The sequence below is a fragment of the Bos grunniens genome, chromosome 16 (genome assembly GCF_055505025.1).
Source record: "Bos grunniens cultivar Pamir isolate PY7600 chromosome 16, Bosgru_T2T1.0, whole genome shotgun sequence".
NCBI lineage: Eukaryota > Metazoa > Chordata > Mammalia > Artiodactyla > Bovidae > Bos > Bos grunniens.
The window spans coordinates 2,309,464-2,323,742 of record NC_141180.1 but is presented as its reverse complement, the minus strand read 5'-3'; positions in this window follow the sequence as shown (position 1 = coordinate 2,323,742).

Sequence of the window (14,279 nt, the reverse complement as noted above, 5' to 3'; positions counted from 1 at the left end):
TCCTGTAAGACTCACAGATAAAAACCAAGAAAGGGAACATTCCTTCATCCTAAAACTCAAGGAAAAGTCTTGATTTTTCTCTACTGAGTACTCAGCGCCCTCCTTGCTCAGGTGCTTTAAGGAGGAGGGAAGTTTATGGGGGGTGGTACTGCTATCAGGAGATTGAGCAGGGATGCTGAAGGTGGGGTGCAGAGGCCAGAGTAAATACCTGTTATACACGCACAGCCATGCGCACACATCGTTTACAAATATGAAGCTATCTAGAAAGCCAAGTATGTCCTGGGATACGGATAACCACACGAAGCCAGATAGCAAGTACATTCAGATGAATAATAAGTGAGCAGTTGAGAAGGCGGTTTGTGTCTACACAGCTAAAGAGTGACTCCTCTGAATTTCTCTTGGGAAGAAATCCATAAGCCAGGTAATAGTGCATGACCTTGGGCTCCAAACAGTGTTGCAGGGATTAGACAAAGAGAGAAAGGGATGTATTTCAAGCTCCTGAAAGAAAAAGATACATAAATATATTGGCAGAGAACTGACTATATTGGTCAAGCAAAACTGAACCACTTTCAGCAAGTTTTAAAGGGAAATTCCAAACTGAGCATTTTCAGGCCAAAGTCTGTTTGTCCTGAATGATACGGGCTTCTGTGGCTTGTGAGGGCTGTATTGGACTGCTCACAGAAGGGTCCCACTTCCTACTTCTCGGCCTGGAGTCTGAGCAGTAACACCGAGGGTCCGCGTGGCCGCGCTCCTGGGGGCGGGGTGGGGCGGAGGCTCGTGGCCTGTGGGGACCGCGTCGGGCTGGGGAGGGTGCACCTCGCCTCAGCGACACCGCCAGTGTTCCTGCTGGAAACAGCAGCACTGCGAAAGCCTAGCTTCGGTGTCAGCACACTAATAATTCAATCATAAACTTGCCAACGCACCTGCTGCTAAGTCGCTTCAGTCGTGTCCGACTCTGTGCGACCCCATAGACGGCAGCCCACCAGGCTCCCGTCCCTGGGATTCTCCAGGCAAGAACGCTGGAGTGAGTTGCCATTTCCTTCTCCAATGCATGAAAGTGAAAAGTGAAAGTGAAGTCGCTCAGTCGTGTCCAACTCTTCCTAGACTCAGAAAATGACTTAGTAATTTTCACAGGTTTACGGACATGTAAACACATATTCTTTTCAGAAATAAAGTTTAGTGACGCCTTGATTCCTTACATACAAAACCAAAAGAAGTATATTTTATTCTCTAGATTTCAACTTTTCTTTTTATTTCCGAGAATTCTGCATTCCATTTTCTGATTACAGTTGGTAAAGTTTTGCACTTTTTCCGAGCACATGGTCTGGCTTGAAAAGAGATTGAGACAAAAATAACCAATTTTTTAATCATTAACTAGTTTCATCATTTACATCTAGGGTTCCTAGTTTCTTTGATTTTATATCATGCTTCCCAGAAGATTTTTCCATTAATATTAACAGCTTGATGAATCTCATTACTCCGATGTATGCCTTTTCAATGTATTTAAGGCTGTGTCAATATTAAAATTATCTGTCCCTTGTGAGCAACTTCAATAATGTTTAGATGCAAAGTAGCTTTACATGTTACCTAGCAGGCAAAAATCCATGTTACTACTAATAATGCCATCCTCCCCAACAGAATTAACTAATAATTAATAAGCATTATATTGAAGGATTCAGAGCCAATCTAAACACTACAATAAAAATGCTACAAGCTATACTGCTATTTCTGACTCAGTTCAGTTCAGTCACTCAGTTGTGTCCAACACTTCGTGTTAGTTGACCTCAAATGCACGTGCTCTTTTTTTAAAAAAAGTATGTGGGAGAATGTGGTGGGGGTCAAAACATGAATTGCAATGTTTAAAACCAGTGCCTAGACATCTAGAGGAAGCAGAGAACAAAATTAAGTGAATGTTTGTCCTAAAATTTCTATTTAAGGAGGCTTGCATTTCTAGGAAGATGGAATAGACATATTTCCCTGTTCCTCCCACTACGTTCAACTACGAGCCCTGGACATTATCTATAAAGCAAGCAGACAACAGAGTGTTGGAGAAAAGAGGCCGGCAAAGCATGGAGGGAGCTCAGGACTAAAGCAGCAGCTCGGTGGGAGGCCCAGGATGGCTCTTTTCGTCGTATGGCTCAGACTTGCCAAATAAGCCAGCCACCTGGAAACTCCAATGCAGAGCCCACCAAGCCTGCCCCCTGCCCATAAAAAGAAAGACAATTCTGCTCTTTCTAGCCAAAGGACCAGTGCAGGGTAAAACTAGCAAGACCAAAACAAACAAGCAAATAAACTTTCAGACAATAACCACTCTAAAAAAAAAAATAACCACTGTATTCTCATCAAACCCACCAGAAAAACTGGTTCCATGCCTAACTGCACCACCAAAGGCCAAGTGGGTGGGGAGTGAGGGAGGGGTAAGGGGGAGGTGGGGAGTGGGAGGTACAGTAGGGTATAAGGTAGTCTAAGGGTTCCTATACACCATGCGGGATACAGCCAACAACTTTGTAATAACTGTAGATGGAACACAAATTAGGAGGTTGGAAATGATATATACACACTCATATATATATATATATTAGGACTGATGCTGAAAATGAAGCTAATATATATATATTATATATAATATGTATATAATAAATATATATATATTGGGACTGATGCTGAAAATGAAGCTCTAATACTTTGGCCACCTGATGTGGAGAGCCGACTCACTGGAAAAAACCCTGATCCTGGGAAAGATTGAGAGCAAGAGGAGAAAGGGATGACAGAGGATGAGATGGTTGGAGGGCATCACCAACTCAATGGACATGGGTTTGGGTGAACTCCGGGAGTTGGTGATGGACAGGGAGGCCTGGCGTGCTGCAGTTCATGGGGTCGCAAAGAGTTGGACACGACTGAGTGAACTGAACTGAACTGAACTGAACTGGAACAAGATAGAAAGTGCAGAGATGAACCCATGCACCTATGGGGACCTTATTTTTGACAAAGGAGACAAGAATATACAATGGGGAAAAGAGAGCCTCTTCAATACATTGGCGCTGGGAAAACTGGACAGTCACATGTAAAAGAATGAAATTAGAACACTTCCTAACACCACACACAAAGACAAACTCAAAATGGATTAAAGACCTAAATGTAAGACCAGATACTATAAAATTCTTAGAGGAAAACATAGGCAAAACACTCAATGACATAAATCAAAGCAAGATCCTCTATGACCCATCTCCTAGAGCAATGGAAATAAAACCAAAAGTAAACAAGTGGGACCTGATTAAACTTAAAAGCTTTTGCACAGCAAAGGAAACTATAAGCAAGGTGAAAAGACAACCCTCAGAATGGGACAAAATAATAGCAAATAAAACAACTGACAAAAGATTAATTTCCCAAATATACAAGCAGTTCATACAACTCAAAACCAGAAAAACAAACAACCCAATCAAAAAGTGGGAAAAAGACCTAAACTGACATTTCTCCAAAGACGACATACAGATGGCTAACAACACATGAAGAGATGCTCAACATCGCTCGTTATTCAGTTAAGTTCAGTCGCTCAGTCGTGTCCGACTCTTTGTGACCCCATGAATCGAAGCACGCCAGGCCTCCCTGTCCATCACCAACTTCTGGAGTTCACTCAGACTCACTTCCATCGAGTCGGTGATGCCATCCAGCCATCTCAGCCTCTGTCGTCCCCTCCTCCTCCTGCCCCCAATCCCTCCCAGCATCAGAGTCTTTTCCAGTGAGTCAACTCTTCGCATGAGGTGGCCAAAGTACTGGAGTTTCAGCTTTAGCATCAGTCCTTCCAAAGAAATCCCAGGGCTGATCTCCTTTAGAATGGACTGGTTGGATCTCTTTGCAGTCCAAGGGACTCTCAAGAGTCTTCTCCAACACCACAGTTTAAAAGCATCAATTCTTCGGCACTTAACCTTCTTCACAGTCCAGCTCTCACATCCATACATGACCACTGGATAAACCATAGCCTTAACTAGATGGACCTTTGTTGACAAAGTATTGTCTCTGCTTTTGAATATGCTATCTAGGTTGGTCATAACTTTCCTTCCAAGGAGTAAGCGTCTTTTAATTTCATGGCTGCAGTCACCATCTGCAGTGATTTTGGAGCCAAAAAAAATAAAGTCTGACATTGTTTCCACTGTTTCCCCATCTATTTCCCATAAAGTGATGGGACCAGATGCCACGATCTTCATTTTCTAAATGTTGAGCTTTAAGCCAACTTCTTCACTCTCCTCTTTCACTTTTATCAAGAGGCTTTTTAGTTCCTCTTCACTTTCTACCATAAGGGTGGTGTCATCTGCATATCTGAGGTTATTGATATTTCTCCCGGCAATCTTGATTCCAGCTTGTGCTTCCTCCAGTCCAGCGTTTCTCATGATGTACTCTGCATAGAAGTTAAATAAGCAGGGTGACAATATACAGCCTTGATGTACTCCATTTCCTATTTGGAACCAGTCTCTTGTTCCATGTCCAGTTCTGTTGCTTCCTAACCTGCATATAGGTTTCTCAAGAGGCAGGTCAGGTGATCTGGTATTCCCATCTCCTCCAGAATTTTCCACAGTTTATTGTGATCCACACAGGCAAAGGCTTTGGCATAGTCAATAAAGCATAAATAGATGTTTTTCTGGAACTCTCTTGCTTTTTCCATGATCCAGCAGATGTTGGCAATTTGATCTCTGGTTCCTCTGCCTTTTCTAAAACCAGCTTGAACATCTGGAAGTTCACGGTTCATGTACTGCAGAAGCCTGGCTTGGAGAATTTTGAGCATTACTTTACTAGCGTGTGAGATGAGTGCAATTGTGCGGTAGTTTGAGCATTCTTTGGCATTGCCTTTCTTTGGGATTGGAATGAAAACTGACCTTTTCCAGTCCTGTGGCCACTGCTGAGTTTTCCACATTTGCTGGCATATTGAGTGCAGCACTTTCACAGCATCATCTTTTAGGATTTGAAATAGCTCACCTGGAATTCCATCACCTCCACTAGCTTTGTCCATAGTGATGCTTCCTAAGGTCCACTTGACTTCACATTCCAGGATGTCTGGCTCTAGGTTGGTGATCACACCATTGTGATTATCTGGGTCATGAAGATCTTTTTTGTACAGTTCTTCTGTGTATTCTTGCCACCTCTTCTTAATATCTTCTGCTTCTGTTAAGTCCATACCATTTCTGTCCTTTATCGAGCCCATCTTTGCATGAAATGTTCCTTTGGTATCTGTAATTTTCTTGAAGAGATCTCTAGTCTTTTCCATTCTGTTGTTTTCCTCTATTTCTCTGCATAGATTGCTGAGGAATGCTTTCTTATCTCTTCTTGCTATTCTTTGGAACTCTGCATTCAGATGCTGATATCTTTCCTTTTCTCCTTTGCTTTTCGCTTCTCTTCTTTTCACAGCTATTTGTAAGGCCTCCCCAGACAGCCATTTTGCTTTTTGCATTTCTTTTCCATGGGGATGGTCTTGATCTCTGTCTCCTGTACAATGGCATGAACCTCATTCCATAGTTCATCAGGCACTCTATCTATCAGATCTAGGCCCTTAAATCTATTTCTCACTTCTACTGTATAATCATAAGGGATTTGATTTAGGTCATACCTGAATGGTCTAGTGGTTTTCCCTACTTTCTTCAATTTAAGTCTAAATTTGGCAATAAGGAGTTCATGGTCTGAGCCACAGTCAGCTCCCGGTCTTGTTTTCGCTGACTGTATAGAGCTTCTCCATCTTTGGCTGCAAAGAATATACTCAATCTGATTTTGGTGTTGACCATCTGGTGATGTCCATGTGTAGAGTCTTGTGTTGTTGGAAGAGGGTGTTTGCTATGACCAATGTGTTCTCTTGGCAAAACTCTATTAGCCTTTGCCCTGCTTCATTCTGTATTCCAAGGCCAAATTTGCCTGTTACTCCAGGTGTTTCTTGACTTCCTACTTTTGCATTCCAGTCCCCTATAATGAAAAGGACATCTTTTTGGGGTGTTAGTTCTAAAAGGTCTTGTAGGTCTTCATAGAACCGTTCAGCTTCTTCAGCATTACTGGTTGGGGCATAGACTTGGATTACTGTGATATTGAATGGTTTGCCTTGGAAACAGAGATCATTCTGTCGTTTTTGAGAATGCATCCAAGTACTGCATTTAGGACTCTTTTGTTGACCATGATGGCTACTCCATTTCTTCTAAGGGATTCCTGCCCACAGTAGTAGATATAATGGTCATCTGAGTTAAATTCACCCATTCCAGTCCATTTTAGTTCGCTGATTCCTAGAATGTCAATGTTCACTCTTGCCATCTCCTGTTTGACCACTTCCAATTTGCCTTGATTCATGGACCTGACATTCCAGGTTCCTATGCAATATTGCTCTTTACAGCATCAGAGCTTGCTTCTATCACCAGTCACATCCACAACTGGGTATTGTTTTTGCTTTGGCTCCATCCCTTCATTCTTTCTGGAGTTATTTCTCCACTGATCTCCAGTAGCATATTGGGCACCTACTGACCTGGGGAATTCCTCTTTCAGTATCCTATCATTTTGCCTTTTCATACTGTTCATGGGGTTCTCAAGGCAAAAATACTGAAGTGGTTTGCCATTCCCTTCTCCAGTGGACCACATTCAGACCTCTCCACCATGACCTGCCCGTCTTGGGTGGCCCCACAGGGCATGGCTTGGTTTCATTGAGTTAGACAAGGCTGTGGTCCTAGTGTGATTAGATTGATGCTCATTGTTAGAGAAATGCAAATCAAAACTACAATGAGATATCACCTCACACCAGTCAGAATGGCCATCATCAAAAAGTCTACAAACAATAAATGCTGGAGAGGGTGTGGAGAAAAGGGAATGCTCTTGCACTGTTAGTGGGAATTTAGATTGATACGGTCAGTGTGGAAGATGGTATGGAGATTCCTTAAAAAACTAGGAATAAAACCACTATATGACCCAAAAATTCTACTCCTAGGCATATACCCTGAGGAAACCAAAATTGAAAAAGACACATGTATCCCATTGTTCACTGCAGCACTAGGTACAATAACTAGAACATGGAAGAAACCTAGATGTCCATCGACAGATGAATGGATAAAGAAGTTGTGGTACATATACACAATGGAATATTACTCAGCTACAAAAAGGAATGCATTTGAGTCTGTTCTAATGAGGTGGATGAACCTAGAGCCTATTATACAGACTGAAGTAAGTCAGAAAGAGAAAGATAAATATCGTATTCTAACACATATATATGGAATCTAGAAAAATGGTACTGAAGAATTTATTTACAGGGCAACAGTGGAGAAACAGACAGAGAATAGACTTATGGACATGGGGAGGGGGGAGAGGGGGAGATGTATGGAGAGAGTAACATGGAAACTTACATTACCATATGTAAAATAGATAGCCAATGGGAATTTGCTGTAAGGGTCAGGAAACTTAAAGAGGGGTTCTGTATCAACCTAGAGGGGTGGGATGGGGAGGCAGATGGGAGGGAGGTTCAAAAGGGAGGGGACATATGTATACCTATGGCTGCTTCATGTTAAGTTTGACAGAAAACAACAAAATTCTGTAAAGCAATTATCCTTCAATTAAAAAATAAATTTTAAAAAAGGGCCTACAGCATAGCACAGGGAACTATATACTCAATACTCCATAATAACCCATATGTAAAAGCAATCTGGAAAAGAATAGATGTATGAATATAAACAACTAAATCACTTCGCTGTGCATCTGAAATAAACACACTATCACAAACCAACTATACTCCAATATAAAATAAAAATTTTAAAATAATCATTATCCAAAAAAAGAAATATGTTATTATCTGGGGCCTCTAACATGTAAACAAGGAATAAGTGACAGAATGGGCTTTGTTGATCTTCATTTTTAAATTCTTTACATTATTAGCACCATTTTTAGAGTAATCATTTACTGACCACAAATTTTGTTTTAAAACATTCTTCCTTTCTCATACATATTTTACTTCATATTTTCTTGAACTCTGGATGTTTGGGGCAACGAGAATGTTCCAGGAATATCCTTCTGTTCTCTTCCTTCCAAACAACCAAATAAATACAAGAATAATTGTGCAATACGTTAGCAGAGGAAATAAATCTTCGCCAGCCATGACCCGCCGTCTTGCCCCTCTGTGACTGCTTTCTCAGCAAACACATGTTCTGCTCTTTTATTTTAGGTAGTAGTAAACACCAGAAGTGCACGTCAGTCAACAATGTACTTGAGGTGAGAAGAAAGTGTGTCTGAAATCCTTTTATCCACATGGAAATTGTAAAATAATCTGCATTAATCATCTGGTGTACTCCAAATGAACTACGTGTCCAGAGAGACCATTCAAAGCATTTATTGTCATTGAACATATGGCTTGTTTTCCATATCGCACTGATCATTTTCAACACACACATAAATACGAGAGTAAGGGGAAGTTTATTCTACCAGATTTTAAAACAGATGTCAATTATATTGAAGTGTTCCATAAGGGGCACTAACTTTGTTATTGACTTTGTAATGGAGACAGCCAACTACTGTAATTAGCCATTGATCCCCACAGCATGGAGGTTTGTAGTCAAATAAAGAGAACTTGAATTCCATTCATGAGATACATCATCTCAGTACCCCAGTACTACTCTGCACCTGTTCAAAGTGCCATGTGCTGTAAAAAGTTAAATGTGAGTCTTAATCATTAATCTGTCACTGCGACAAATTTTATTTTCTTCGGTTCCAATATCACTGCGGACAGTGACTGCAGCCATGAAATTAAAAGACACTTGCTCTTTGGAAGAAAAGCTATGACAAACCCAGACAGTGTATTAAAAACCAGAGGCATCATTTTGCCAACAAAGGGCCATCTAGTCAAAGCTATGGATTTTCTAGTAGTTAGGTACACCTATGAGACTGGACCCTACAGAAGGCCGATAATTGTAACTGATGCTTTTGAACTGTGGTGCTGGAGAAGACTCTTGAGAGTCCCTTGGACTGCAAGGAGATCAAACCAGTCAATCCTAAAGGAAATCAACCCTGAATATTCATTGGAAGGACTGATGCTGAAGGTGAAGTTCCAATACTTTGGCCACCTGATGCGAAGAGCTGATTCATTGGGAAAGACCCTGATACTGGGAAAGACTGAAGGCAGGAGGAGAAGGGGGAGACAGAGGATAAGATGGTTGGATGGCATCACTGACTCAATGGAATGAGTTTGAGCATGCTCTGGGAGACAGTGAAGGACGGGGGCCTGCCGTGAGGCACTCAGTGGATTGCAAAAAGCACGACCTAGAGACTGAATAACAGCAACAAACAGAAATGGCAATTCTGGCAAATGAGTTACCAAGACCACCATCAAAAAGGGGCCAGAGCCAAATCGGGCGACCAAGGAAAAGAAAATATTTAAAAATGTTTACTGTCTCTCTAGTGTCTCAGATGATTTTAAAAAAGAAATCCTTGTTTTCAAGAGACACAGTATTTCTTTTTGAAACTGAAGCATAGTTGATTTACAATAACGTGTTAGCTTCTGGCGAACAGCACAGCGATTCAGTCATACATATATATACAGAAGCAAGACCTGAACTACATCTAATCATGGGATGGGGAGAGAGGGAATGAGATTTCATTTCCCCTGGGGAATAAAGCCAGACCCTGATGGTCCAAGAACAAGCCTACCACTGAACAATCTCATCCCCTCCATTTCCAGCCTCCAGTTATGTTTGTTCCTGCAGTTCCTCAAAGACGTCAGCCCCTTCCCATCATTGGCCCTCCCTGGTCTTTTATTTCTCCATAAAAGGCAGTATCACCCTCTCGCTGCTCAAGCCAAAGCCCCAGGGGGCATCTGTAAGTCTCTTGCTCCTCTTGTCCACGCTCCGCCTCAGCCCTGTCCCCAGAGCAGGTGAGCCCATCCCCTTGGTCTCTATGAACCAGCGTCCTGGGTCCTCCTCTCTCCCTGCGTTCACTCTTGCTGCTCTTCTCTATTCGCAGCAGTCGGGGCAGTTCCGGGAAGAGTGACATCTGGGAGGAATGGGGAAGGTGCATACGTAGCCTGTAACCCTGGTGAGCAGAGGGGAGACTTGTCTCAGTCCTGAGCCCCACTTTGCCTACGGAGCAGACAACCGACTCTATCTCCTCCTGATACTGAGGCTGATGAAATGGTTTTTCAGGCAAACTCTAGCCTCAGTGTCTCCATCTCTACCCACTGCAGCTTGCTCGTCTGTCCGGGCCCTCTGCCCTGCCTCTCCTTCCCTGGGCCTGTGGACGTCATTTGGTCCCTAATGACTTGGGCTGCGTCTCTGAGTCCGTGACCATGATTTCCCAGCAAAACGCCTGGCATCTGCTCTGCAAATAATTTTGAGTGAATGAAAGAAGGAGTAAATGCAGAAAAGTAGCACTGCTGTGAGAGATGCATTCCCCCATAGGGTACTAAGCATCAGTAGGAAACTCAGTGGGACCTAGCCTCTTGCTTCCTGAAAGCAAGAAAGAATACAAGTATTATACAAAGAATACAAGAAAGCAATTTTCCTTAGGAAAAGGAAAAATCCTGTTTCCTCACTCCATCCCAGTTTCTTTTCTTCAGGTTGGTCCTGTCCACAGAGCTTTTGAGTTAAGTTGCTCCTGCCACTGCAAGCTCCTTCCAACAAGCCGGTAGCTCTGAGCACACCTGCCGCTTCTTCACATGATGTTCTTACTCAGCGAGGACGGGGATCTGTCTTTTAGCACGACGGGCCCTTTTGCATCATAATGCAGCATTATAAATTTTCCCCAAGTGTGTCATAAGCGCCCTATAGGCCATTTTGTACAGATTTTTTTTTTTTTTAATGACCCTCAAAAAAAAAAAAAGGTCCTGTGCAGGAGGATTAAAAATCCCTCCGGGAACTTCCTTCCTTTAACAGATTTTCCAGAAGGAATGTGCTTGGGCTCATGATCTGACTTCCTGCCCCGGTTAGAAGCGTCATGGTGTGAGACATGTCTACCCTATTTTTCATCATATAAATGATGTTTACCTAAAATGAATGCCTGTGTTGGCTGAAAAGCAAAGTAAGCAGTGAATCTGGCTAGATGGTCACATCTCAGGCGTGTCCACACAGAGAGGCATTTTCTGAGTTTCACTCGCGGAAACTGTCTTGAGTCTGTCACTCACAAGCTGTGTGAAGCGGCTAAGAGGTGTTGAGGCAGAAGAAACTGGGGAGAATCCTAACAATATAGATGCTGTGTTTCCTTCACAGGCAGGGGGTGTCGACTGCAGCTCCCCTTACTGCTCCCCCAAACCAGCGAGTGACCACCAATACCTTCCATGTGGACAGACGCACATGTTTCCTGAGTCAATACCTGGCCACAGCTAAGAGATTCATGTTGCCTCAAGGTTGGGATAAGATTTGCCCCTTTGTTTTTTAGGTAATTTACTTTTATTTATCTGTTTAATTGGAGCTCCGTTGCCTTACAACGCTGCGCTAGTTTCTGCTGTACAACATGGATCAGCTACCTGTATACATATGCGCCCTCCCTATTGGCCTCCCTCCCATAGAAAACAGGGACAGCCACTGGGGGTTGATCGGTGTCCTTCAGAAGGATATATTCAAATCCTCCTAGTAGCCCTAAATGTGACCTTATTGGAAACAGGGTCTTTGCAACACGCAGTAGGTTCTTCCCTAGCGGTCCAGTAGTTAAGAATCCACCTTCCAGTGCAGGGGACACAGGTTTGACCCCTAGTCGGGGAACCAAGATTCCTGTCTGCCACAACGAAGACCCGTTACAGCCAAAAGTGATTAAATGCTAATTTTAAAACACTGGTGTCTTTATGAGAGGAAGGACATGCAGAAAGAGAGGCCACCGACGGCCAGCAACTACCAGAGGGGGCCTCAGAGGAAGCGCAGGGCTGCCGGCGCCCTGCTTTCAAACTTCCAGACTCAAGAACTCGAGAGTAAACGGTGGTGTTTTAAACCACCCGGGGTCCCCTGGTGACTCAAAGTATCCGCCTGCCAATGCAGGAGACCCAGGTTCAGTCCCTGAAGATTTCCCCAGAGGAGTAAACGGCAGCCCTCTCCAGTATTCTTCACTGGGAAATCCCATGGCCACAGGAGTCTGGTGGGCTACAATCCCACGAGGTCGCACAGAGTTGGGCATGGCTTAGCTTCAAAAGCACCACGCACCACAGACCGCCCAGCTGGTGGTGACTGGCTGTAGCAGCCCTGGGAAACGAACATGACACGCTGGCGGGAGTTTCCTCTCCCGCATCAAGTGATAAGCACTGCTAGAAGTGCATCTCTTGCGGGATCTCTGTAACACCCTAACAGAGTGACAACCTAATTCTCCTGCCGTCAGCGTCTCTGGAGAGAAATGCTCCTCTGATTCCACCAGTTTTACATGCACCTGTTTATGTGTGTGTGTGTGTGTATGTGTGCAATTTTACTGTTCATTTTTATTCTTTCTTGTTTATTTCTTATTTATTTTTTAGGACTGCTTTGCTGTGGACTATTTTTAAAGTCTTCATTGAATTTGTTACAATATTACTTCTGTTTTATGTTTTGGTTTTTTGGCCATGAGGCATATGGGATCCTAACTCCCCAACCCGGGATGGAACCCACACCCCCTGCATTGGAAGGTGAAGCCTTAACCACTGGACCACCAGGGAGGTCTCTATTTTTATTTTATTGTTTATTACTTATTTATCATTACTAATTTTATTATTTTAAAATCACAATATGCAGTTTTATCACGTGTGCAAATCTGTGTCATCACGACCAGAATCAACATCTAGACCAGCAAATGCTCCCTTGTTTCATCCCTTTATCCCTTAACAAGCCCTTCCTCGCTCCCCTCCCCTAAAATCTGGCAACTGCTAATCTGTTCTCCATCATTATAATTCTGTTGTCTTAATCAGTTCAGTTCAGTCACTCAGTCGTGTCCGACTCTTCATGACCCCATGGGTTGCAGCACACCAGGCCTCCCTGTCCATCACTAACTCACACAGCTTGCTCAAACTCATGTCCATTGAGTCGGTGATGCCATCCAACCATCTCATCCTCTGTCATCCCCTTCTCCTCCTGCCCCCAATCTTTCCCAGCATCAGGGTCTTTTCAAATGAGTCAGCTCTTCGCATCAGGTGGCCAAGGTATTGGAGTTTCAGCTTCAGCATCAGTCTTTCCAATGAATATTCAGGACTGATTCCCTTTAGGATTGATGTTGTCTTAATACTGTTACTTAAACAGAATCATACGAAATGTCATGTTTTTCTACTCAGAAAAACTCCCTTGAGACCCATCCAGCCCTCAGTGGCTCATTCCCTTTGGTTGCCGAGGACTGTTCCATGGTCTCAATGTGCTGTCACGGTTGATCTAACCAGTTATCTGCTGAAGGACTTTGGGGTTATTTTCAGTTTGGGGCTGCTGTAAGTAAAGCTGCTATGAATATTCACATGCAGATTTTTACGTAAAGATGAGCCTTCAGTTCTCTGGATTGATGCCCAAGAGTGTAAATGCTGGGTACGTGCATGTTTACCGTTCCCCGGGGCAGAGGCGCCATGGGTACTTCAACCAGCCGGGTGCGAGCCACCCGGTTTCTCGGCCTGGCAGCGCTCGGGGCGGTCACTGCACTTAGTCCTTCTGTGGGTTGTGTCCCATCTTGCTATAACTCTAACACGCATTTCCCTAAGGACTAAGGTGCTGAACACCTTTCCATGTGCTTATCCGCCACTTGTATACCCTCTTTGGTGAAATGTCTGTGCATATCTTTTTTTTTTTTAATAGGAGGATAATTTAGTTGCTTTACAGTGTTGTGGTGGTCTGATTGGACTGTTTGAGAGTTTTTGTTTTACTTTTTTGTTTTACTGTTGAGTTTTGAGAGTTCTTTACATAGTCTAGATACAAGGCACTTGTCAGATATGTGATTTGCAAGTATTTTTCTCCCAATCTGTAGGTTATCTTTTCATCTTCTTCACCGGGTCTTTTCAGGGCAGAAGTTTTTCATGTTGATGAGGTCTAATTTCTCAATTTTTTCTTGTATGAATTGTTCTTTGGTTGTCAAGTCTATAAATTCTTTGCCTAGCTCTAGGCTCCAAAACTTTTCTCCTATGTTTTTCCTGAAAGTTTGATAGATTTACATTTCCTATTTTGCATGATACATTTTGAGTTAATTGGTGGGGGGGGCGGGGCTTAGTTTGAGGTTCCTTTATCTGCCCACGGATGTTCTATTGCTCTACTACCATTTGTTGAAAAGTCTATTCTTCTTCTATTGCATTGGTTTTGTATTATTGTCAAAAACCACTTGACATATTTGTGGAATAAGAGTTACTCAATGGGATT